At 41.3% G+C, this 27704-nt stretch overlaps 1 protein-coding gene, 1 long non-coding RNA gene and 1 other non-coding gene across 4 annotated transcripts in view; 2 read left to right on the forward strand and 1 right to left on the reverse strand.

Annotated features, from left to right (window-relative positions):
* LOC135499891 (cephalotocin receptor 2-like) overlaps positions 1-27704 on the reverse strand; it is a 71745-nt gene that overhangs the window by 10815 nt on the left and 33226 nt on the right. Inside the window, exon 2 of one of the 2 annotated variants that reach the window (XM_064790916.1) lies at positions 9389-9430. The gene's annotated coding sequence lies outside the window, so the exon portion shown is untranslated. Of the gene's footprint in view, positions 1-5643; positions 5677-9388; positions 9431-27704 lie in introns of those variants that run through there. The other variant, XM_064790917.1, reaches the window with a different exon arrangement.
* Positions 5764-5845, forward strand: Trnas-aga (transfer RNA serine (anticodon AGA)). The gene has a single exon. It is a non-coding gene; the product is annotated as a tRNA-Ser (tRNA).
* LOC135499303 (uncharacterized) lies at positions 19315-20593 on the forward strand. Its single transcript, XR_010449288.1, has 3 exons — positions 19315-19415; positions 19852-19989; positions 20485-20593. It is a non-coding gene; the product is annotated as an uncharacterized LOC135499303 (long non-coding RNA).

Below are 27704 nucleotides of genomic sequence, written 5' to 3' on the forward strand. Positions count from 1 at the left end.
TAGAACACGAGGCTCCATTGGAGAAAGGTTAGCAATAACACCTTCTTGAAGGCTAGCGTGCATGCATTGTTAACCAATTCCAAGTGATTCTCAATCACCGAGTATCCAACTCTAATTTTTTTCAGTCGTGTCAAACAACTATCGTTAGAAGTGATTCGACTCAAACTGGCAAAATTAGTTTTTTTTGCAGCGATCTACTATCATTAGGGACCGCGTGACAATTATTCTCGACAGTAAACCAATTTCACAGTGTTTTTGCTATGAATGGTAAAGCAAAATGAGAAGCCATTGGCCAATGGCTCGAAAAAGTAAACCCGAGGCGAGCAATTAGCTGACATCGGTAAAGATTTGATTGTTCGCCTTGGATATTGGCGTGATTATTGTTTTCCGGTAAGTAGTATCTCCTAATCAAAACCCAAGGACTATGGGTGAACGTCCGGATAGAAAGATTCGAATAACAAGGTATTGATTAAAAGAGCTTGTTCGGGTGCACCGCCCTTTTAGATCAAGCCTAGTTTCTCGATAGATATTTACATTTGGCCGTTTACAGCTTCGGTATACACAAACATGCCATTTGATTCATTGCAGACCTCTCCCTCGATACTAGTTCATCAGTATCATTCTACCCACGTACATGTATAACTGACTTAACCTAGCGTGTGACGGAAGCGTAGCCCTAATGACCGTTATAATATGAGTAGCAGGAAGATAATTAGCAAGATGGTGTTCAGGAAACCGATACATCAAAGTCGGTTACTTAAGCCTGTGTCCATTGTCACTTTGACAACTCCACTTCACTCCTAGTGATATTTCTCGGCAATTAAAAGAAGTTGCTTATGCGACAGATGTCCTTTATTTCACAGACTGTCCCGTGACACGCGATATTCCATCCGAGTCCATTTTGAACCGGTCGGTTGTTACTTTGTACCGGGACACAATTTTGTTGGTGGTGGTACTACTGCTCCATATCAAGCACCAGTCATCTTTATAGGAGACATCATAGTTTGTAGATATCTTCTAGGAGAAGACTCAATGTTGCCATTACAACTTTTCCGAATGCATTCAGGGGCGATGCGTGAAATTGTCTAATAAAAATTAAGTATTGAGAGTGAAAACGGTACAACGAACGGACAGTATTCGTATCATAACAGGCCCTACGTTCTGATTGGCCGAGATTTGAAAGTTGTTTGCTGGAAGTCATCTGGTTGGAAATGGTGACCTCTGGCGTTTTCAAAAGCTATCTTTAGCTCACCAGGCTACGGCATGGTTTGTCAATGTCTGTGCTCTCCCTTTAAGCCTTCCTTCCAAAGAAAGCGACCGACTCTGTTGCCATGAAAGCACGGACTTCTACCGCCGACTTGATGAAGCGGCATACATGACATGCCATGTTTAGCAACAGTGAGAAAAAGACAGATACTTTATGAAGCGCTTAAAATTTTAATTCGTCTTGACAAGTATAATGATATACCGTCAAAGTTAGCGTAGCAAACTGCAAATGAATTTTACCCAAATAAATCAAATTATCTTTTCTGACACGGAACACATTACGCGATGTTCAATTTATGTTGACACTTAACGCCGACGGATACATTACCGGCGCATCACAGCACACAGTTCCGGCTAAACCATCATTCATAAAAAATGCGTCCAGTACGGTGATGGGTGGTCGCGTTAGTGAAATTGAAAAATCGGGGGCAAAATGCATGATTAGGTTTTCCCGCAAAACTGTTAATTTGTGCGTAGGTAGAAGGAAAAACACGTCGGTTGGATATCAAGACATACTCATCTCTGCTCTGACTATTAGAAGTTGATTTTATGGTTCTCGTCACCGCCCTTACTTTATTACGAGCCAGCCATAATTCAGTTTATTGTTTACTGTAGTGCACACTTAGTACCACAAAGACTGATCGAAGGACAAACAGTCCAGAGAAAATAACAGTATTGACGGAAAAGAGCTTAACTTGTCCAGACATAGCAAGTATTTTGAGGCTTAATGTCTCAGCCGAGCTCAACACGATCAAAAAGATACTTGTATCAAAGACTGTTACAGCAATATGGTAAGCGGTAAGAAGCGGACAGTCTTTTAAGGATTGGTTTGCGGAAGGACATTTAGGCTATTGATATGGGCTATGGGAAGTAATACAGTTGTTGTTTTCTTGCCATTAAGGACGCGATTCAATGATTGGCTTCACGACTAGATTCATTCTTGGACGATTGTCATCACACTGAACATAGATATTTGATTACAGTTCGGATTACACCAGGAGAACAACTCCAAAACAATGATCACCTCAACTTGAAAACATGTCAAGAGTTTTAATCCAGCGGTCTTAGTTTTTGTTTTCGAAAATGAATATGATTATGAAATTGCGCGAGAGTGATGAGTTATTAAGACTGCCGTCAGATAAGATAGATGCCGGCCACGTACACCATTCTTTAGAGAAGATACAGCTGCATAAGCTCCTACTCATAACTCATTTAAAAGTAAGGAGACCCGGGCTTCATATAAACATACAGGCTCATATTTCTCACCGGCAAGCGCAATTAAGTTGAAAGACACTAAATATTTCATGATAATTTTAACTCGTAAAAGGCTGCTGCTACATTTACTCTGAAAAATTAGTTTCAATTTGTGTTACCAGTAAAATGGTGGCATCATAATTTTACGGGTCTACTCCGTTCGTCAGAAATTTGATCAAAAACCGGCTAGGGCAAAATAAACGCCATGGTGGCCCTTTTGCCACTAATTACCTCCCAGCCGAGAGAATTCAGTTCCAGCCTATAACGCGTTCTATTGTCTTTTAACCAAGGCAGCCTGCACCTTGGGCATTAAAGATCAAAGGCCTTTGTGAATGGGGTTAGTGAGGTGTGAGCCAAACACTCAGAGTGACCTAATTGAGTGGGCTAATCAGTTGTCACATTTCATCGACCCCATTCAACCTTTGATCGTTAATGCCCTATTTTGGAAAGCACTGGTATTTTTCACGGTTTTTCTAGAAATCCGACCTTTCAGGGAAAAGTCGGCCAATGTCGGACTCGGTGTTGGCCTAGATTCCCATTGTTCTACTGTCTTATCAAGGGGGTGTCGGAGCAAATCTTTATTACATCGACCCAACGAAACATCTGCCATGGGGGTAGATAGCGTAGGCCTAAACTGACAACGGCAAACAAACGTTACGAAAACTGAACTCTCCGCAGAATCTTAAAAATGTTTAGGAAATGCATATTTGTGATGGCCAGAACCAGGTTTTTCGAAAGCTCCATTTCTGAGAGTGTTATAGCCTTTTTGGTGATACTGTACGGTTCGAGGAGAGTCCTGCATGCCACGAAACCAATCTGCCGTGAAGTTCTATATCCTTTTCTTTTACGACGAATTCGCTCGCTGCCAAAGAAACGAACATGACACTAAGATTGGAATCTGGTGAATAATAATCAACGCCGCATTTTTAGAAAGTTTGGAAAAAGTCAATTCTCGATGAATATTGGATAAAGAATGATGAGCGGCTCAAGATATCTATCAAAAGGTCATCTGTGTTGTTGATGGATATTTTTGTGCGTGGTACACGCGATGATGATAGTTTGTGGTTCTAGGTTCGAAAAGAACACCACGGAGTGTTAGACAAGGTGTCGGATTGGTACGCTTAAGAAAAGATAGCCTAACTTGGTGTGTGTCCCGTTGCCTCGGCACTGCTCCAGTCTCCTCAACACCCCCGTTAGTCAGCCTTTTCCTTCAGTTGAAAAATATGCGTTGGAAGGAAAGTGTTAGACCCTCGTTGACGCGCTTGCAGAGGAAAAAACCAATCGCAACCGATGCTAAAAACCGTAAAATGCGCACAAGTGCAGCATTTTATTACCAATAATCAGATAATGGCCGATATTCTTGGACATTATTTCATGACAGTGTTTAATGACGGGAAAATAGCATCGTTGCGGGAAAAAAGCATCTGCCGCCTGCTGCTGGTTGTCACATTGACACAGATGACTATTTTGACGTGGGACAAATGAATGTGAACGAAACAGGACGACTTTGTATTGATTCATTGTCAGATTGAGGCAGCAACAAAAAGATAACGTGGTTGCTGATATTCGTAGGTGGCAAAGCTAAGGAGGAAAGTAATGTAGCATTGCTATTTTACATTTAGGCCCTTATACAGCGTGGTGACAATGCGTTTCTACTACTTGTGTCAAATCCAATGTGCTTTCGAATTTCTTGCGAAGAGTCTGACAACAAAAATGCTCGAAATTAATTTCGTGTGCGACGATGGGTCGCCGATACTATAAATCCAGTGAGAAGTTTCTTTGGTAATGACATGTGGAAAAAAAATCGAGAGCCAATTGCTTGATTTTTTCCAATATTGGATTCTGTGCCTTTATTACCGTCTAACATGTCATCCACCTATTACATTTATTCAAAAATGCCTCCAAAAACCTTAGGCCACCTGATACTACTCTATGGTGCCATTTAAGTTTTTATCGCTGGTAACAACTTCATGGCGTGCAGCAGGAGTTTGCCAAGTTTTTTTCATATGGTCTGTACGCGGATTCAGTTCAGAAAGATAAGAGTATCGTTTTGGTTTGAAAGAGGCTTGAAAGAAGTCATTTCAGTCAGGATTAGAGTGACCCTATCCGCATGACATCATATCCGACAGGGCCGTGACAGCTTCCCCAAGGTATGATACAAAACCCTTAGTGCCGTGCTGAGTATACACTAGTAAGTGGCTTTTTCGACTTCTTCACGGTTTCTCTTAATTTTTTCCTGATTTATCCGCGACATATCCTGGCGTTGTCCGACTTTTCCTTGAAAGGTCGGATATCTGGAAAACCTGTAAAAATACTAGGGCTTCCCAAAATAGGGCATTAAAGATCAAAGGCCTTTGTTGAATGGGGTTAGTGAGTTGTGAGCCAAACACTTAGAGTGACCTAATTGAGTGGGCTAATCAGAATTCACATTTCATCGACCCATTCAACATAGGCCTTTGATCGTTAATGCCATATTTTGGGAAGCCCTGGTATTTTTCACGGTTTTTTTTAAAAATCTGATCTTCCAGGGAAAAGTCGGCCAATGTCGGACTTTTGTCGGATAAATCAGGAAAAGTTGGAGAAACCGTTAAGAAGTCGGAAAAGCCTTCTGCTAGTGTTACAAAGACGGATGGCGCCACTCAAGTTCAAGGACATACATGTATCATATCAAGCAAAGTATTCGGGAGAGTTTTTCCAGTTTATACATTTCTGTCTCACTGTCCCTTAATTTAGAGTAGATATACTGACATGGTCAAAAGAACAGTAAACACGACGCGAAATCTGCACATTGTTCGGGAAAACAAAATCACCATTTTGTCAAAACTGCCTTTAGTTCGCTCTAACTCTATGTGAATAGAACTATTTTTGATTAAAGTAATTTTTCAGAATCCGCCGATGGGGATGCCAACACGGTGAGTCAGTGAAATCACATTGTCACCTTGGGAATACTTACTGTACCGGTGTAATTCTATAAAGTGCGAGACAATTTTGATTAACATTTCACGGTTCTCCATTCGTGATAGAATTGTAACCGGATTCCTGTACAGTTATGAAAGAGCGGCAATTGCTCCAAGCAAAATAAGGTAATTCCAATTCTTCTCATAGTATTCGATTTCAACTTACTTTTTATCGAACAATAGTAACGTTGATAGAGCGGTCGGAAGAATCCAATTTTTTTTGCCAATCTCAGTCGAAGACACTGACTATAGGGACTGCTGATAGTAAAAGTTGCTTGTATCAGCTGTTGTCGTGGCCGAGCAGTTAAGGCGATGGACTAGAAATTCATTGGGGTCTACCTGCGCAGGTTCAAATGCTGCCGACAACGAATTTTTCCTATACTTTTCTATTTTCTATGAAACCTCCTAAACGATAAAAACAAACAATATACATACATACATTATAAAATTTGTGTGGGGTGCCTTTCCACCGAACAAATCGTGCTCAAGGCGCTGCCCCCTCAAAGTGCTTCGCGTACAGCCAGTACTAGGTGTACATTGTGAGATAAATCTAATTGAGAACTCGATAAGTGCTTATTGTCTCATACGTTGTTAGATTTTCACGATGCCATGTCTTAAGATTTGTTTATGTCAACAAAAACGAGTAAATAGCTTCTCAAGTCAGAAACGTAATGAATTACAAATTCCTAAATACATTACTTAAGCAGAGATTTTGCACTCTATTCGTTATAATATATAGCCTTTTTGCAATCCACGTGGGACCGCTACAACACCATATGAAGAAATTGTATTTAATCAACCTGAAGCCATGTTCAGCCGATTTCCCGCTCAAATTTGCACATGTTTTTTAAGTGGTTGACTTTCTAAAGTGTCACATTTTCTTACGACATATCCCGGCACTTTGACATGTTAGAATTTGCGAGATCAAATAAGACCGATGAAGTATAGACCGGTTAGGGCAAATTACTCGCGACAGTCTGGCAGTCAAAGCCAAAATCATTAATTTAAGGGTTGGACGCTACTCAAAGGAATTATAAGTGGCAGCTGTTGGAATGAGTGAGTAGAAGGGACCAAGGCGAAAACAGGTGACCTCACGTATGACGGGGGTGGTCAGGAACCCGGTGTGGAAGGACCTTTGAACACCGGGAGAGGAAGTCAGGGAATACGACATCATATTGCAAGACCTTTTTCTGAGGCCTTGGGTCTCTCAAGAAATGTACATTGTTCCGAAATTGGGTGTCGGCATCCCAAACGGCGTCGCTGATTTTCTTGCGAGGGTGTTCGTTTCCCCCGCCTTTTCCCTTCATAAAATATCATGTAGTGCCTAAAAGGTTCGTCAAACCACTCTACTTCATCGCATTTTTCTCATTTAACTCGTCTAAAATGCCACCTGCGTACAATGTAAGAGATAGACAGACAAAACTTCGTAGAAACCGTGTCTGGCGCTTAGATTAACAATTTAAGTGATACAATGGCAGATATGTGGCTGTAGGAGGATATATAAGTATAGGTCTGCAACCAGAATGTGTGGATTATTTTGAAATTTTGCTTTAAAAGGAAATGTGACTGGAAGGAGTTGATGAGCAAGCAGTTCCATTCTTGGCATTCCTGGCACTCCGGCATTCATGTGTTTGTAATGAAAGGTAGATTAACATATGTTTCTGTGATTCTCCCAATTGAAAATTCATGGTCTCGCTAGCAGTCTTATTTATTGAAACACTGCTGGGGAACAACCACTGATGTCACTGTTACTATATGTATTCGCAAAATCTGCAAAAATGAGATACCCGCGAAAAAAATTGTCTGTTTACAGTTATGAAAAGACGAAATCAAAGTAGCCAGTGCCCCAATATTCCATACAAGCCAAAAGGTTATCGTGGATATATTCAGGAGAGAGCCCAACACAGATATTTTATTTCAATCGGATTCTGCGCTGTTGGATAAAGCCCAAAGATGACTTAGGAAAGTGATACTGTTGCTTTATAGACGGCCTCTGGCATCTTTGGGTTTCGAATGATTATCTTCTCATATAGCAGGCATATCGATGTATGTCAACTTGTGGTTCTTTGTGACTGGAAATCCTCAAGTAAAGTCACAAAAAGAAGAACCTGTTTGATTAAAATATCCCCACCCCCTTAATATCTTTCAATTCCGTCGAATTGTTCTATAATGTTGGCATGAAATTCTTCTTGAGTTCATTTCACAAGCGGTCGGCACTGAACCCCAAAAATACACCCAAGATACATGAGCTTGGAAAATGTGCAAGTGTTTTGCCCCAAATGCTTTGTTCATGGTGATGGATGGTCCCATGGGCATGCAGTTACAAAAAACCTGAACGACACGCTCCACATTATATACCACGAATATGATTATAAACGAACAGAGGTGCACTGCTCTTGACTGCTTTAACCACCGTGAGAATTTAAAACGACCAAGAACCTTTTGAGCGGATCAGGTCACGTGTGGCTGCTATGAGCCCATTAATGTTTGGCCGCCATTTCCGTGAATGAAAACCGCACTAGTTTCGTTGATATTCGATGTAAATGTTAGCAGCTTCATCGCCTAATATCAATTGTGTGATCTCACCTGGCTTGTTGCGTGATGGATGGTGTTCCAATCGTCTGACTGCGCCAACGAGTGTGAAGTCTACGCCACGCGTGCAGTGCATCAACTACAGTGCATTGGTGCATTAGCCCATTAGTTCAAGTTACACTGGCACCAATTCTTTCGGAGCGGTTGATGACAGCCGATTTAATGCCTCATGGTGATCGAGACGGGAATAATTAAGTGCATCTAAAAAGAGGATTCAACCACTGTGACAGGTCCCAGCCTTGTGTGGAGGGAATGGGACAGGACTCGGCCGTTTTTTTGCCTCTTTATGATGGAAAACTGTCGCAGTTTCTAGTTTTACGATGTGCCTGTGCCATATTTACTGCAACGAGAAAGTCGTAATGTCACAGCGTGGGCCGTGAGACACGAAATGTCCGTATTTACCAATTCGTTTTTCTTCTCATAGTCATTCAACCAACTGGCATGATTGGCAATCTGTCTGACATCGCTGATGAAAATAGGAATCATTGGGCCAGAAGTTATTTCCTGCTGGCCATGTAATTCGTCATGCGAATTGTTGCTACTTAAAAGATATTGGATTAGACTCCAAGCTCTTTGCACCACCATCATTTTGGTGGCTGTGGTATCTTGATATCAGAAAGTGGTGATGAAGATTGTCAATACTGTGTGATTTTCGGAATAACGTCAATAACCGCAAGTGGTGTGGTAAAGTATTCGTAATACGTGTTCGCCTGTGTTCAAATAGTATCTTATAAGTGTTGAAATCAAAACATCGCCAAGTAAAATCCCCTCTGTGACATCAGTGATGTTGGCTTAGCTTATGGTTGTTCGCCTGTGTTGGAATAGTATCTATGCAATTAAAACATCGCCAAGTAAAATCCCCCTCAGTGATAACTATGAAACTGGCTATCGGGTTGCATCATGTGACAGACACTTCGCACCGTCGCCTCTGATAGTTTTCTAGCTCCAATTGAGCTTCACACTTCAATGTGCAGCAATCATGGTCAAAGTGATGGCGGATTGGCGATGCAAATTGTTCCGTTGATCGCAATAATGACGCTGGAATGAAAAAACCCTGAATCTCAGGATGAGGTTCTTACGGACTTGCAAAGACGGTGTGAATTACGTGAATGGATCGACTTACATGTAGACATTGCTCGTCGTAGACAATGGCGTGCTGGTTTTAATTTGAATATCACCATTTTTCAAGTAAGACGAACATGTTAAGCTGTCGTAGCTTAAATCAGCAATATATGAATTAGCTCTGATCGCTTTGAGAACGCCAGGAGGAAATTTCTCCCTTTGAGTCGATGCAAAACAGTCCCCTGTTGTAAACCTACCGATGCTTCGATTGTCGACGTCTCATCTCACTTTCAAAAGATCTGAAATGTACAAAGAAGAAAAACATGGTTATCATAGGTGTGAGACTACTGTAGCAGGTCGGGGGAAGCTGCATCATATAGCCTTTGTATGACCCGAACGACGAGACTTTGATGCCGCTGGCGCATGCGATATAAAATTTCCCTCCGGATTCTTCCCCGATTCTTTTATTCATAAAGACTAGTCTTTAAGAATTCTTGAAATAACCAGAGTCTTGAAAATACTCTGATATAACGAATACTGTAGCCATTAAAACTAAGGCTTTAGGAAGCTGAACTTCTCACTAGATAAACCCTGACCTAGGTAGCGAAGAGAGATTGCGGATGAACTTAAAATCACAATTAGAAAGCTTTGAAATTCCTTGCGGTATTACACCAAATTTACAACGCCTAAAATAAGGGGCGTCGTGTTCTACTCAAATAGCCACCACAGGCACTGCGAAGATGAGACAATATTTACGTTTACTGTATGCTCAGAAGAGATGTTTCACTACAAAGCAACATGTATATTTAGAGTAGGAGAATAGATTAGCTTATTCACAGCAAACACGGTTATTTTTGTGGTGCTGGCTGCCGTGACTACTCTCCGAGTGTGCAGTTTGTCGGGCCAAGAGTTGCCGTGATCACCATGAGATCGTAATTGCTCACGATAGGCCAAAATATCGCTGGTAATCTTAAAAGCCCCAATGTCAAACGGTAATGAGAACTTGTCAGCTCAGTGTTAGACTTGAATCACTCTACTGTCATGACTAAGTGTTCTTTTCATGGCTCATCTCCAGACATCTGTCCCGATTGTATAAGTTATTGATGAAACACTTAGAATAAATAATGACGAAATGCCAAGGAAGAGTCCAGAGATTCCTGCTGATGTACACAAAGCCATCAAAACATTCTCGCCAGGGATCATACCTGGGCATATCCTCATGAAAGACGAGGAGTTGCCTGTCTTGCCTGGGTCGTAATATAAGCGTTTCTTACACGATGGATTCGCCTGACCACCTGCTGCTCATGCGAAATCCGAAACCACTTCTATTTCCATTAGTAATTCGATGCCTGATCCGAACGTTTTGATCACGCGTCCGTGCGACTGTGGCCTGTCACTGACAATCGAGGGTCACGAAAACGCCGAGGCGGCTAGCTATTAATTGTAATGAGGGCTTGATTTGAGAAAACTGTAGCCTGTTCTTACACTGAAAGGGCTTGTCGTGATACTTTGCCTTTGGGATCACTTTCAAGTCCAAGTCCTTTGTGAACATCACCTCGGGAGGAAGCCTTTGACGATGAAGGTGTTGTTGAAAGAGAATCACGCCTTTATCGTTTCTCCAACGCCTTTCCCCGGCGCCCACTTGTACGAGGGGATCATACTCCAACTATAGGGTAAAAAATATTACCATACACACGTAATTGCTACGGCGTGATGAGATAAAGCAAGCCCATGTCATTGTGAATAGAATGGAAGGGCTGAATCAGTTAATTACTTTATTCCAGTGTGTATTGGACGGGTACATCGGTCCTTTGTTGGCGTATTGTCACTTGAATGGCCATGATCCCAATCAATAAGGACAAAAAATAGCCCCCAGCTCGATTTGAGGGAAGGTTCCGTCGGCAGAACCACCAAGTGTCAATTTGGTCAAAAATGTGCTAAGTGTATGAAGCAACCTCTGACCGGAATACTCATCCTGAGAGTATCAGGTGTTCTTACCACTAGATCCTACGTCCCGCATTGTGGTGAGAGAGCAACGAATCCTAAAATGTCTGATATTCTCAGGATGGGAATACTCTTACAGAGGGCCATTGGTGTAGCTTCCTCTGTTTTCTCATAAATGACAACACTCTACTTTCATTTGCCATGAAAAATCAGAAGTTGAAGACCTAGAAATGACTATTCTACTCAAAACTTGAATGTGACTTGGTCGAGTCTGGTTCTCAACGTCTTACTATTGATTTTACCTGTTCTATTGCTAGTGGGTAAACTTTCAATCGATTTGTATCCATCATCAATCGTCAATTGTTCCCAGTGCGAGCCAGGGGAGATTTTATTATCTGTAAACGCTGGCGAACCCGACTATCATCATTTTTCAATGCACATTTTACCGGAAATCGTAACACTTGATACGACACGGCAATTGTGGGAATAATCGCGCACAGGACTGACATCAAGTTGCTAATTAAATTTAGGAAGTGACTACTTGGCAAGCCCGGCTTACCAAACAGCGACTTTTTCTTGTCCTGAATGGAGAGCCGAACTCATTGATATTAAAGTAAAGTCTCCAGCTCGCCAAACAGGGTAGATTTTTTACCTGTTTGGCAAGCCCGGCTGGCCGAACAGGGTGGCTTTTTAGTGCTGTCTGGCAAGCGGCTCTCCAAACAGGACAAAAAAAGATGCCTGTTCGGCGAGCAGCTTGCCAAATAGACCCGGCCAATTAAATTTAATCACTCGGTGCATTAGAAAGCACCGCATCACCCACGTAATAAACAATCTTAGTCAATGACTTCTCACGGTCTCTAACATTAATTACGATGTAGAAGACGGATGAGATTTTTCTGATCGCGCTTTCGCTTTATCCAATAATCCCTCGGTGAATTTACTGCTTAAAATTAGAATCCAATTTGAGAAGAGTTGTTGAGATGGTGTTAGCTGTTTATAAGGCTATTGTGGAGAATTTAAAGCCAACTTGTTTGGATGATTTCGCGTGTAATACTCCAGGTTCGCCGATTTAAGACCGGTGTAACATCTGTGGTTGTTCCCCATGTGTCAGTGTTTCCAAACAATAGGCAGCTAGAGAGACCACGACTTTTCAATAGGGGGGATACACAGAAAAACTTGTCAATCTATTTTTGAGCGTTCCCAAACAATGAGGGGAAACACTCAAAAATAGAAACACTCAAAAACATTACACCGGTTCTGAATATTCATTCAAGCTAGTACTTACTAGTCTTTCATGCATGAATGTGGTCGTTCAATTCCATCCATTCAGCATGCCATTGTTCAATTCGGACAGACAATGCGACGATTATGACGTCATGTTCCAGCTTGTCTTTAGTTCCGATTTCGTAGCTCTTAATCAACCGGACTTAGATTGGTAAAACTAGAGTGATTCGGTGAATCCTTCACAGAATAAAGACATAGAACGTCCCTGTCCCCGATATCCGTATGAACGACGAAGAACTCGAGTACCTTTAATAACATATCATTTTCCAATCATGCTTTAGCTCAAATTTATCTTGCCATACCATGCACATTGGCCAGAGTGCAGTTTTCTTTGTTTTTACATATACATGTACAGTGGTTACTATTTCCACGACTTACATGTATATGAATCGTGGCACCCTCATTAAAGGTTAGTTCGCTCCAGCACTATCATATTAGCTTTATAAACGCCCGTTGTTGAGATACGATTATAATTCAAGTCACTCGCCCCGCGGCTCTAGTCATCGAACCCATTTTCACATGGCTTCATGGTTAACTTCCTTCAAACAAGTCGGAGACTACCGGGGTGGGATGCCAATATAATGACAAACTAACCAAAGGTCACAGCGCGAATAACCTCATCTTTCGTCGGTAATTAATCAGCAGAGTATAATATAACGAATGTCCAGCCAGATCCCAGCCAGATGCCTGGTGTTAGGTCTTTTATTGCTAATCACGTTGAGTCGTGTTAATGTCCAGGGATTAGGCTTGGTTACTTTATGCGACATGACACGGGGATGAGACATTGCCACCTTAGTATGTCCACCCACAATGCATCATTCTCTTAATTGGTTTCTTATCATCATCCATATTCTGAAGCTTCGTGATTGGGGTCAAATCAGAGCTGAAAGGTTAACAACTCATTTATTAGACTCCCTGAATACTGTGGTTTATTGAGAACATCGACCCCCATGAAACTGCTGACATAGAGGTCGGTAGGCCTAACCCGACAAGGGCAAATGAACGTAATTTAGGCCATTTTCGTTCGTTATTAATCAATTCTGTGGTATTATTTGTAGTTTTATCTGAAAATGGTCAAAGACGTATTTTTACCAGTTTTCATATTTTTTTCTTTATATAATTTTCAATCACGGTAACTATCGAAAATTCACAGTATATTTTTTTCTCTGTTGATGATTCTGAAGATAAACCTATGATCAGACATTGTTTTGCTCTCATGCAACACCTTAACCAATGACAGCACCCAGTGGAATTGCAGCTCCATAAATCAACCATTTTCCCTATTAGTAGCCTGGTAGAAATACGAATATTGCTCTTTCAAGAAAGAATTTCTTTCAGTGAAGCTAGCAGTGTAAGTTGAGCACTTCTAAACCAGACTGTACCGTATGCCGGAAGACACCCGGGAAATACAACACTTTGCGATAAAAGAGTGATCTCGAGATAAGAAGGCAAACTTTGGATCACAAATGACAGAAAAATAGAAAAACAGCGCTGGATTTCTGGGACGGATGTCCTTCAAGACAGCAAATTGGTTCTCAGATTTCTTTATTGGCAAATACTAGGTAAATAATGGGGAGGGAGAGGTAATAAAAGCCTCGAACTGGCGTTATTACACCTGCTCCTGGTCGAGGTGTTACTGGACGTTTTTGTAAGCAGAGTTGGTCATCGGCGCTCTCTTTTTTCGCGAGCACGTAATTGAGTTGTTTCGGTCTCTCACGAAACAGCCGCGGTACCAGTGTAAAAGTTTGTAATATTCTAGGTAGGAATATCCCGGAAACAACAATTCAGGTATGCGCGTACAGCCATTGCCTCTATGGAACGATATACCATATTCCGTCAGAATACAACAGGACCGGACACTTTTTCCAGGGGAAATTTTCTCCATTTACACCGGAAAAGAGCCATTACCACCCACAAACTGCATTGTACGATGATTTGGAAGGATAACGGACGTAGCGCTTGACCCGGCGAGGGGTCATCCTAGTTAAGAGGTTTGCCAACTTGAATTCGTCATCAGGCTTCCGATTGATTTCCGTCAAAGAGAATGAGCCTGTGGTGGGCGCAGTCAGATTGGCATTAGACAGGACGTTATAGCGGTATTGTTTGATTCTACTTTGTATGCCTGAAGTCGTTTTTAAGTCATCCAAAAAAGAATAATAAAATTATCATCATTATTAAAACCTCCAAAAAGGAGAAGATACAAAAATTACAGGTACAGAACAACATGAAAATACGAAAAATAAAAATAAAAATAACGGTCTAAACAATCACCAAGTCACTCACAATTGTGAGCATTCTCGAAAGAACGTAAAGAAAACTTTGGTTAGAGGTTTGTTTTATCAATAGCTTCTCAGAAGTTGTTCAATACAATTACTGCAGCGCATCATTCGTACAAAGCAGGGGAAGAATCAGAAAGATTAGGAGCTCATTTTACATGTCCTTGGGTTGGATGAAGCTAACTGATCAAGCTAACGAAGCTACCGTGTTTCTTGCCCTTTTGATCTGCCAATCATTTTTCCCCTGTCTGTCGACGAAGGCTAAAAGTCTCTTTGTCAAAACGATGAGGACGTTTTTACAAAAAGGTCAAAGTATCTGACTTTTTTCAGTAATCGTTGTAGTCAGACTCATTTTAGATACAGAATCATACAGAAGTGCATTGGTCCTGGGCAGCGATGGTGCTTTTTCATCATTTCGTCTGAGTTTAGGGTGTATCTGACATAAAGTCTTTGTCATCTTAAACGAAAGGAAATCTCGTGTGCCAACACTTTCCTTCCTTGATGAGGTCTCATCGGATAGAAGTGAGACTGCTATAAGGCTAATTTGTGGCACTTTATTTCCAAAATTTGTCTTGCCTTGACGAAAAGCAGAATGGTAGATCACTTGAACCCGATAGTTTGTCGGGAAGACGAGATGCATTCAGTTCACTTAATTGTGTTCTCTTGTTTTACTTTATGTCTTATTACGTTCATTTTAAAATTTTGGTCGTTCCGACCTTCCCAGGCTTTGCTCGATAAAGAAGTGATAACAGCAATAAAACTGCTTGCAAGAGTCAATTAACCATATTTGTTAAAACTTGGATCCACTGCCTTGTAAAGCTACAATGCTGTTACATCTAATTCGACATAGAGCCAGAGGCTGTCTTCCCTCATAACGACCTGGATGGCTCAAATATCTTCTCAGCCATTTGCAGTTGTTATAAGTAGGCCATTGTAAAAATGACTGGATCAGGACTGACCAATCAGAAAGGAACACATAAGAGGCTTTACCAGTCAACGGATAGCCATCGCTAAAGATACAGGACACTGTCGGAAGAAGATTATTCTTCAATTTCCATGCGGAAGAGCCCATAACGATGCAAACAAGAGATGATAAGGGGCATTATGAAATGGGTATGAAGAAATTAATCCAGGTATCCTTGGATTTGTTGTCGGTATCATAATCATCCATTTTTCGATCTGGAATGTAAGTGACGCGGTTTTCGAAGCGGTGTAAACTACTTCCCTTATATTCCAACTTCGAGCTGCTCGGCACTTTATGCGTCAAGTATTCCGCAGATTATAGGCCTGATCCTTCGTATTTTGTCAATAATTATTCAAAGTCACTTTGATTGCTTTAACTGCTGGTATCGTGCACGAAGATTCCCATGGTCTTAATAATGCAATGACCTCTAATTAAAAGCCACAGCTGCGAGAATTCCACAAACACTGCCAAGACTTTGAAAAGAAGGCACCATGGAACGGACAAGAATATGTTCCAGCGACGCGGAGACCTGGCGTCTATTATACTCCTTTAGCCAAGTTGTATCAAAGAAAGTTCATAAAAAACTAGATCCAAGGGCGCTCAACTGGCACGTCCTTTAATCAAACTGATCTGCTCGTGTAAGAACTTTTTTGAAAGCTCACATCTAACACAATTATAAAGACGTCGTTCTACAGGGTGTCACAGAAAATCTCGGTTCAGATTTTCTTGCATTTTCCGTAACAATCAATGTACATGTACAGTATTCCCTGCTACACAACCCAGGCTCAAAATACAGATTCCAAACCGATTCCACTTGGAATATTCTATAGCATGCTGTTCAGCCCTTTATGCTAGAAGTAGAATACGATAGATTGCAAAGTCATACACAAAATGTACTTTCAGTATCATAATGATTTTTTGCTAGAAGATTATAGCAACCTGTAATAACTTCAAGAATTCGCCTGATAGTTCCAAGAGTGTTATGATGCGCTGTCATTTTCTCATCGCGGAAAGTCATAAAAACGGTGCAGTCCTTTTTTTCGAGCCACGTTTGTTCTCAGTTAATACCGGATTGATAGTTATTTTGCAACGTGCTTCTTTTCCATCAATACGAGATCTAATTGAAATGAAATCATCAATTTCGCTGCGTTGTTGGCATTTTAATCAATTTTTTACTGCAGAGTGAAATTGACTCTGCATAAAGTAACAATTGACTTGTCAAAAAACGCTCATTCAAATAGAAGCTTTGAGCGGCACGGTCAAAAAAGCTTGAAACGATAAATTCCGATGCTTTGAAAAAAATCATCCGGCACAGACATGATGCATACTCCTAGAAGTTCTATCGATTATTAGGAATCACCATTGCTAACTACGAAAAGCTACTCTAAAAATATTGCACTGTCAAAAGCAGCTTAGGTTATATGCCGACAACTAATTTTTGTTTTCAAAAGACACATTTTTCTCTCGCACGACTTCCTTATCGACCCAGAAATATCAGTGACATTCCCCCTCGAAATATTGGAAATCGACGTAAAGGAAGTATACGTCACGCAGGAATGTGTTTGACAGATTGATAGACATAAAGCTGCAGTGCGAATAGTATCATATTTTAGTCTCAATTCCGCATGATATAATACTTTGATGTTTTCTTAACCCTGTTATTACCTCTCCAGTCAAAGATTAACACATCGTCTAGCTGCATGACATGCAAAACGACATATCCAACCTCAGCCGATCACGTGGATTGCAGAGCCAATCGAATGCTTTGAAAATGTAAACAGGTAATGGCCACTGCCCTGGTCACATGATGGTCAAAAAGAACACGTCCGATTTTACACTGATCTTTGATATATACAGTATTCAGCTACAAGTGGCAAAAGCTGCTTTCGATCAATTTGGTTACAATGTTCGTAGTGTGTACATGTACGCTGTATACGCATGATGTATATCATTTCAAGCGGGAGTTAAGTTTGTTAAAAAAGTTCATCGTGGTCGCACATGCTGGCTATTTTCACCTGTGATTGAAGGCGTGTAGAACATTTCAAGGAGTTCGCTCAATTTGAGTACAGTACGTACATGCATCAAGATGAAGTTAAGCTTGATTTGTTGAAGTTCATCGTGGTCGGACTTGTCAGCTATTTATACCCATGAAGGCGTATAGATCAATTCAAGGGTTTGCTCAATCTGGGTACAATGTTCGTATACATGTATGCTGAACGCATGATGTCTATCATTTCAAGATGAAGTAAGGTTGGTTTGTTGAGGTCGAATATGGCGCCTCTTTTCAGTAATGAATGCATATACAGATCATATCAAGGGGTAGGCCTTAATGGCACGCCATAATGCACACAGCAATGGAGATCATGAAACTAGAAATCGTCCACATTAGAAGTAAGTAAGGCTGAAAGGGTGGATGTCGTCCTGGGTGCCGACAAATGGTACCCAGTTTCGAGATCGACTGGACAATAAGCACCCTGGGTGCCATTTCACTAGACAAACAGCACCCAGCTTCTTTTTGCCTGGCTTACGGATCTTAGGGACGAGGACGTTTCTTGCAATCTCGTTTTATCTCGCGCCGTGGTACTTGCGGCATTAGCAGTGCGCGAAATAAAAAGAACAGATAAACAGAAAAAAACGCGTTTAGGGCTATAGGTCTTTGAAAGCACATTTCGGATATATCCCTCCTATATACCTTTTCTGAATAAATCATCCGAAATGTGCTTTCAAAGACATATAGGCCTAAACGCGTTTTTTTCTGTTTATCTGTTCTTTTTATTTCGCGCACTGCTAATGCCACAAGTAACACGGCGCGAGATAAAACGAGATTGCAAGAAACGTCCTCGTCCCTAAGATCAGTAAGCCAGGCAAAAAGAAGCTGGGTGCTATTTGTCTAGTGAAATGGCACCCGGGGTGTCCAGTCGATCTCGAACCTGGGTACCATTTGTCGGCACCCAGGACGACATCCACCCTTTCAGCCCGGCTGTTACAGACTTAAGGCGGCATATGGGTACAAAACGCTTGAATGTTAACGGCCTGACCTTGCATGATAGAAGTAAACTGCGTGGCACATCAGAATACGTGATTTGAGTGTTTTCAATATGACAGTATTCAACCAGAAATCTATTTTACCATGAGGGGTGCAGCTGCAAATTATTGCCGTTCAACACTTGAAGCAGATCGAGGGGTTGATAATGATGTATATATAGGTCAGGGTAGTTTTATTTTGGATGGCAGCTTTTCTGGCCGGAAGTTGAAGAAGTAGGAAAATTATGCAAATGGACATGATCCTGATTAAGGGGTCGTTTTGCTCAAATGCAGACAGGTTGTGCAAAAAAATAGTTTTTTCATTTTCATTTTGATCGAGGTTTAAGACGAAAGGTGGTGTCGTTTTGAAAAGTGATCTAAATATAATCATTCGCAAAGAGACATTTTGATTAAACTCAAAAAATTTTTAGAACAGAAATATTCACATTTAGACTAACTTCATGGCAATCATCGCAGTTGAAGAGTGTTCACTTGCGATACAAAATATCGCCCTTGCCTAAAGTAACCATTTTGATTGCCTTGGAAAGGGGCACAACTGGCTCCACAGCAGCTGTTATAGTCCTTTAATCCACTTAAATGCATCTGAACGCCTCCAACCTACTTGGCCGAGGCACTTAACCTTCTAAATATAGGAGCCGCGAGAAGGTTCGTTGATCATAGCAGAGATGAACAGTCCGCCTGAATCCACGCAGTAAAAGTCCCTCCCGATTCTGACCATGAAGATGTTTTGTGTGTTCCTGCTACTAGTCGTGGTAATTCTGTTGCCAGCGGGTAAGCGAAGTTTTCTTTCTAACCGCTTTCTTTTCAGCCTGTTCTAACCTCAGAGGCCTTATTGGGGGAGGGGGTCTTAATTTGTAAACGATTAAATTTCCAGATTCACTGTTAGGAATAAATTTGCAAAGTTTTTGAATTTTCCAAAACACTTACATGGTTTTTCGGTCAAGACAACATATAACCCGTAGAGGTCTTCTTTGCAAAATGAAAAACCTTATGGTTTTTGAGATTCCGAAAAACCCCAACGGGGTGCATATTGGTGTTGTCACACTCGCGAGTGTTTCATATCTCCGGCATGTCTTCTGTGTCCTCTGGATCCCCGCCCCGCCTTAGTTTGTAACTATTGCCCTCGGGTTCTCTCCATGCGCATGCAGTTCAGTAGTCATTCCCGTGTTTCACCTAAAATCTCCGATGTTCCTCTGTTTCTTTACAGCGAATGCTACTTGCAACCGCCCAGATATCTTCACGGCGACACGGCAACAGAAATGTGAGGATTATTGTGAATCTGAAGGTTCCGATAATATGGACGCGGCACAATATTGTTACCAAATTAAATGCCTTGGTCGTCTAGGTAGGTTGGCAGATCGGCAATTTTTTTCCAACAGAACTTTCCCCGCATTCCCCCACTTACAGATTTGTTATCATTCAAACTGGGACTAAGGCTGGACCATAGATAGAAGCTACATGTGTGTCAAATGAGTTATCTTCATATGACTAATATGAACAGTGAGTGGCCTGGGACACAGTGATGAATTAATCTCTCATACCAACGTTAACAGTCATGTCGTTGTACCGTGAGGGGTGGGATAAGAGAGACCATCATCGCCAACGCCACACAGTTATTTCCCGTTGAAACATCAGTGAAATTTTCGCCATCGACACATTTGACAAGAGAATAGAATCGGTTGGACATTATCGATTCATGTGATACGCATATTGTGAAAACTGGATATAAAACGGTTTTTCATTGCCGTACATTACTGATGGCTGTTGAATATATACATGTAATTTCCAAGATTCTTATGTCTTATGACCATGAAACAAATGTATTTTTTGGCTTTTTCAGCTTGCTGCCTTGGCTTTGGGACGGACCCATTCAATTACTACACTCAGAATGAATGCTGTACATGGATAGATGAACTCGATGATTATGTATCTGTAATCTGAAACATTTCGCTGTAATGTAAAACATCCATCCATAAGATTAAAAATAAACAAGGACAATTATAGTTTTTTCATTGTTTGCTGCTGTCGCAACTAACGGCGAAATTCGTAACTAGGAGCGTATTTTGTCAACTAGATCCGGTTACTTTTTGAACGGCTGTAAACCTGTATGTTCACGGCCTGACCGAAGGATTCAACTATCAACAGAACGGAACCGGTGTGGCGGGGATAGTAGTCCTAGGGCTGATAGTCCGTGTAACAATAGCCCGCATTGCTAAATGTTTTGGTTAGGGTTAGCGGTACAATAGATCATGCTGCTTAATTGGTCAAATACAATGCTACCGGACTATGACTCCAGGGGGACTATATCCGCTGTCACACCGGTTTTGATAAACACTTGCACAAAATTTTGCCTTATACTAGTGTTATGAATTTGAGGTTCAACGAAGAAGACAACGACCACTGATTCAGTAGCACTACAGTTGGAAAGCGAACTCGGGGGGTTGGGAAATCCGTTCGAGATTGTTTTGCCGAAGCTTCTGCGGCTTTCCGCTAATCTTTCGGACACTGAACTGAATGGCGGAAATATCGAATGACAACAATAGTTCTTAATCCTGCTTCGATTTACGCTAAGTTAGAATCCCAAGTGTATCGTTATAGATTATTTAACTTCTTAGTCGAAATGTGATCCCGTTTAGTAACGGGAATCGCTGAGACAGCGATCGGAAATGTTGACCATCACCTGGTTATAGCGTTCAATATAAAAGGCAGGAGTGCATTTTCCAATGAACTAAAAAATATGGATGGCGTCGGATTTCACGTGTACTCCGTCGAAGCAGCAATTAACGAGAGGGAGTATTCATGCCCTCAGCAGCACTGTCTACCTGATCAGACATTTTATTCATAAACCCTGCTCAGTTGATCGCAGTGAACGCATCCTCTTGCAAACAGGGCCTGCAACACGACTTCTCCTTACGCATGTTTCCATGAGGAAGCTATGTATCGACTGAAATGGCCTGACATTGTGAGGACCAGTGAACGAAGCAGGGCTAATATTATTAAGGAGCGTATAATATGTGGAACTAGGTGGGGAGAGCTAGGTAAATCTAATGGATACTGCGCTTGAAAAAAGGTTTTTCACCTGGGAAGGTTCAATGCGTTACAAGCCGTCTCCGCATTGACAAGCTTAGGGCGTTGAAGAGTTCTTAAAAAAACGCGGAGAAATTAAATTTCTTTGATGTTCATTTCAGTAGTGGAGAGATAAAGGTTGTGAACACTTTCGCTCATATTCATTCAATTTTGCTTTGAATATGTGACAATGTTTAATCGACGTGGCAGTTGCGGATGTATGACTGGCTCGACTGTGTGACCGTTCGTGTAAGATGAAGATGTTTGCATGATCACCTAAACCGCGGTGGAGTTTTTGGTGTATGTGAAAATACAGTTCATTTCAGCAGTAGCGAATGCAGGTTGTCACTACGTTCGGTTCATATTCATTCATGTTTGCCTTGTGTACATACACCTTTTTCACATGCACTTGCCAGGCGTGACATATCAGCGAACAGGATTCCAAGTAATGAATTGATGGTGCCTATGCGCTCGAGCAAAGCAGTTAACTTAGTACATCCATTAAAAAAATGTTTTCCACCTGGGAATGTTCAAGGCGTTTCAAGTGTGTTGACAATCCCGCGGTGTTTATGAGTGTTAAAGAAATTTCTTTTAGAATGAGTAAAATTTAAATTTGTTTGAAGTTCATTTCAGCAGTAGCGAATGTAGGCTGTAACTACTTTTGGCTCATATTCATTCATGTTTGCGTTGAATGTCAGCGTCAAATACACCCACAAAATCGTCTTCATGCGCTTGACATATCCGACAGCATTAACAAAATAAAATTTAGGCATGAACGGTTATCATATAAGTGGGCGCAATTTAATTTGAAAGAAATTAATACAAGCGAGGGGTTTTGTCGACTAAAGTGACGCAAGGTGTAGAATACATGTAGGGCCTACGTAATGGTGAAACAACATAGGTGGGTGGATCGGTGGTGAAAACATACTCGCATCGTGCCCAACGACAATGCATACGTGCTTTGCTGCACATGGACTAGTCAGCGGCTACCCTAGCTTGGCACACGATCACCTCAGAATAACTTTAATCCTCAAAACGGCACGGTCACACGTGTTGTCTTCAATACAATCTCACAACACCGACTGAAGAGCACTCATGTTCAATATATCACTAAGATTCAACGAAGAATTTGAATATGCATTGTAATGTAACATAGTCATCATAGGTCCATGAATGCACAAGACGATCTGACCGAAATTCCACACAAAATGTATACAGTACTGCTGGCCTACATGTATATACATAGGAGCAGTAGTGAGCAGACACTGATACGAGCGACCACACAAACATGTGTTCACGTTACGTCAGCACCAAGGGTGTTTCTGGCAGTCCACAATGTGCTTTGTCAAGAGTCTAAGTGCTCCTTCTCTTGAACATTCATACAGGTGTTGTGTCACACAAAGAAGGGATTAGTACATTGGCACGCACGCTCACAGAACAGCTCAATGCTAATGGTTAGTTATATCAGAGTCTTTCTATACAAAAGTTGGCTTGGGTGTACCACGTGATCCGAGAGAGCGCTGTCCCACCGCACGTCGTTCGAGACGGGCGGTGTCTTTGATGTTGAAACCAGTGACCAGACCCTTGTATAGAAAGACTCTGGTTATATGATCGTAGTTCTTGGTATGAAAAGGCCATTGTCACCTGTTCAAATGAGCTTGTGTTGGTATAGCTTCACATAACTTTCCTTTGTTATGGCTTTATGACAATGGGTTGAATGTCCCCTGTTTTTTTTGTAAGTTTTCGCGGACTTGGTGTTCTCCAAGGCGATAGTGGTCTGCACGTAAGCCCAGCCGTGCCCTATGTTTCTCTTGCGAGCGTTTATTGAGCCACATTGAAGCCAGCTGGTGGACACAAGGGGAATTTGATTTAGTTTTTAAAATTTTTACTTCAAACTCAGCGAGCTGGGTAATTGGCATTATTTTATCGGTATGTCATAGGCTGTACTTAAACGCTTGATTTCAATACGCTCGCCAAAGGCACTTAAATTGTGATGAACGCAGATCACAAGTTTGACCAAGCAGATAGTCCGTGATAACATCTTGAAAACCTTTGGAAAAAAAACGAATTGCCTTCTTCGCAATTTTCTCGGAGTATTTTTTCTGAGGAGCAAATACGAAATCCACGTCTTCAGTGTATTCTCATTAGTGTTGGCCGTGGGTGAATATGCTGTAATTGTTCTACAGTTACCACACCTGAAGCCGTTTTGCTTTCCCCTCGGAACATATACCTTCTTTAAGAGTTTAAGTTTAAGAATTTCAAGATGGGCTTAAGTGTCATTTTACATAACCTGAAGCAGAACCCATTAATTACTCGTCATTGAACGCGCGACCTAAGAGATTGGCCTTAACAAGCACTGTGTTTTTTATTGCTCTTGGGGCAAATTTGCACGTTCTGACTATTTTTCAATGTCTATACATGTATTTTAATGGGGGGGGGGGGAGGGGGGGCTACAATTTACTCATTTATTCAAGAAAAATGGGTTTGTCGTAAAAAGTTTTTGTCCTATTTATCTGATTTCAAAAATTAAGTTGTTTTCAGAAGGATTTGTTTTCTCAAAGCAACTTACCAGTTGCATCACGACTAAGTATCGCAGTTGGCTAAAGTCTCTTAACTTGAGTTCTACCCATGCCGCAGATCAGTTCCAAATGATTATCTGAGTCAGTTTTGTTAAAGCTTCTTAAAACGATCCTCATGGCATTCAAAAATAGCGCTGTTAAAGTATTTCCTCAACTGAAAAGCGTTCTAATATGTAAGAAGTATGATACTCCATTTTTGTTCTCAAGTTCATGGTTTGTTGTTTTGACTTAAAACGGTTCTTTACTTGCACTACGGACATTATCTGTAATCCTTTCAAACTTCAAAAGGATTTTTCAGAGTTCGAAACGCCAAGTACTTCACATAAACTGTTGATGTTCGTCTTTTTAGACGGGGGGAGCGCGTTCAGGGAGAGGGAAAAGTTCGCTTTTTGGTTCCAGATACGTTGTAATTTTGACATGCTCCTCACAAATCTGTAGCTATTCTTACAAATTCAAATTCAAATTCAAAGCAGTTTATTGAGCCAGATGAATACTACATTCATATAGGTTTAGAAAATACAATAAACTGGTGCGGGATAGAGAGAAGATGCAGAGGAAAGTAAAACAGGCAGGGTCTGTCTTAGGAAATGTACCCTGACCATCAGCGTGCGGAGGTGACGTGACTACAAATGATAGTAAAAAAAAGCGTTGAATCTACAGAGAAATCATATAACACTAACAGCAAAATAAATGCGTGCGCTCTCCAACCCTTATCTCCCTTCAACTCCCTTCAAGTACCTTTGTTTCAACAGTCAAGAAGTTAAAAGTCAAGTAGCATTAACTTAAGCAACCTCGAGCGAAACCCATTAGTATATTATTGCAAGGATCCTCCATCGTTAGATTTCGCGGAGTAATCTCACGTATCAAAAAAGGGATGTTCGTGCTCGTTACGATTTTAGGATGCGAAGGATTGTGCAGCCCGTAAAAATGAACAAGGTAATTGTCAAGTACACTTGTGTAGTCTCACTTGAAACCTATGTGCGAACACCATGGGCATTGTTCTTGAGATGATTCGCTCAGCGACCTGATTACTTAGCAATCTTGACTTCACCTAACCCAGTCATAATACAGCAATTTTAAAGATATCTGCGAGGTCTTTCCATAGATTGTTATGATTATCGCTGAAAGCACCATATGTACAAAGAAAATTAATCTTAATTGTTCAAAACGAAGAAAAATGAACTCCTCCAACGATGAATTAGTTGATTGCGCCCTTGAGCTTTATTATACTCTGACGCTTAAAACAGCTTAAGTGAAATTGAGAATTAAAGATCAAAAAGTGAACGCGGGCTTGAGGCTTTACGTTATTTTTGAAGCCCATCAATGCTGTTCTTTAAAGGTTTAAAGAAAGAAAAGAATTTTCTTTTTATTCACAAGTGACTTTTCCATTTTTTATATGTCCGCATCATAGGTTGTTGTTATTTTGCTCAAAGCTTGATAAAAACTGTCTCAAAAACAACCATAAATCAGATGCGGCCATGAAGGTACCCCTTCATCAATATTTCATTTGCATCGGCTTATGTAAGGTTTACGTCATTCTCTCCTCAGTAAAAAAGCCAACACGGGACATCATGCAGGTCGTACACCTTAATCATGATGTGTATGACGTAGCTCATGACGTCAACACTCGACTTGTCACGTGATCAACGCTGTCGGTCCTGAAAACGGGTTTGTTTTGCATTGCGAGCGCTCTTCGGGCCTTGACCAAAAGCGGCAATTTTTGTGTTCATCTGTAACCCTGCGATTATATTTCATTCATTCTACCGAGGCCATCAACCATTGAATATCATTGTCCGTAAATTGCCAGCTCGATCTAGTTATCTGACATATTTATACCCACTTAACCGCGTCCATTTGTCATGTTCATGATGATTTAGACATAGTAGCTCCGCTGTTTCCGATGATCGATGTGTTCATCTATGATTTACAAATGGATCCTGCACAGTTTCCGTTGAGTTCTATAATACGAGACACATAAAAGATCGCCGACGTGCCTTTAGCAATGTGGTACTTGCCGCTTGGCGTTCGAAACTCGACCACGGCGCCGGACCAATAAACGTCCGGTCACGTGACAAATCTAGTTTTGCCTGACGTCATAAAAGCTGGGGAAGAGCAAAATATTGTATATTCCTCATCATCAACATTATTCAGACACCAGATGCAATGAAGCATAGTTTGCTTTGATACCGACTGATCAGGCGCGGCAAGGGCATTGTACTGCTCCCACAAAATTCGATTCGCCCACGACACGTTATTGAAATATCGTGATACATGTATTTGAAAATAAACGCTGCGGAAGAGCATATTTTATGTTCCTAATCATGACATTATTCAGACACCAGATTGCAGGGAATGTTATCAGAATGAGTCTGGCAATTTATATGCCTTGTTCGTCTTTATTCTGCTCCATAACGACGTTATCAAGCTGCGAATTAGTTATTTATACGACCATTGTTCATGATACGTCAGCAGACGTCAGATATTACTGCGCTGTCAAGCTGAGCTGCAGAGTGAGCAGTGGCACTGAAGTGGGACCTCTACGAGCTCGACCATTTGAGACGAAGTCTTTTCGCAACTTGGCACATCTTTTAGCGGAGTTCGTATTGGTATTTTGCCTCTTCGTACTGTATCATTAATAAAAGTTGCTACAAAAAACGTCTGAGTCAGTCTGAGGGATATTTTAAATCTCCCCCTCCCCCGCCCTAAACTGGTAGTATTGCAGGCAAATGACGTCCGTACCGATTAAAATTCGCGGAAAGACTGGTCGTATCAATAACATCCCATTTTGATTGCGGCTCCATGACCTATGGGAGGCTTAGGGAATATATGAATTTATCAAGCACGCAGAATCAGCCCAAACCCTCCTGGCAGCTGAAATTAAATTAAATCTAACAATGGTAACGAATTGCGTGACATTGTTGGTCTAGTTACACGATGTGTTCGTAGACGATAAGGTCATGTTATTACATGTATTCCCACTCGCATTTTCTTGATGAAATCTTTTGATTCATGGTCGGGACTTGATGACATTAGAGACCTTCGTACTTCGTACTTCGTACTTCGCCTTTCTTCGGATGGCGAAACCTTCCCAGTAACACTCGCACTTTAGTCTAATCCGGCAACAGAACAACAATAGGCAACGAACTCAAATCCACCAATTTCCTGTCGCCCGGTGTCTTTCCTTCCTTTCCAACAACAAGAGAGGGCTTACTGAAGAAACATTGGATCAACCGTCAAGCAAGAATCTCCAGTAGACCGATCGTAGCCCAAATGAGCTATTGCCCTCCGATCGGCCTATGCGCTATGCAGGTGCAACTCATAAAACCTGTGCCGTATCTTAAAAGTGTTCGCACAGAAAAGCGCACGATTTTGCATGGCGTCGGAGTGATTTTTTGAACGGTTCATAATTCGCTCT

The sequence above is a fragment of the Lineus longissimus genome, chromosome 15 (assembly GCF_910592395.1).
Source record: "Lineus longissimus chromosome 15, tnLinLong1.2, whole genome shotgun sequence".
In the NCBI taxonomy this organism is placed as follows: domain Eukaryota; kingdom Metazoa; phylum Nemertea; class Pilidiophora; order Heteronemertea; family Lineidae; genus Lineus; species Lineus longissimus.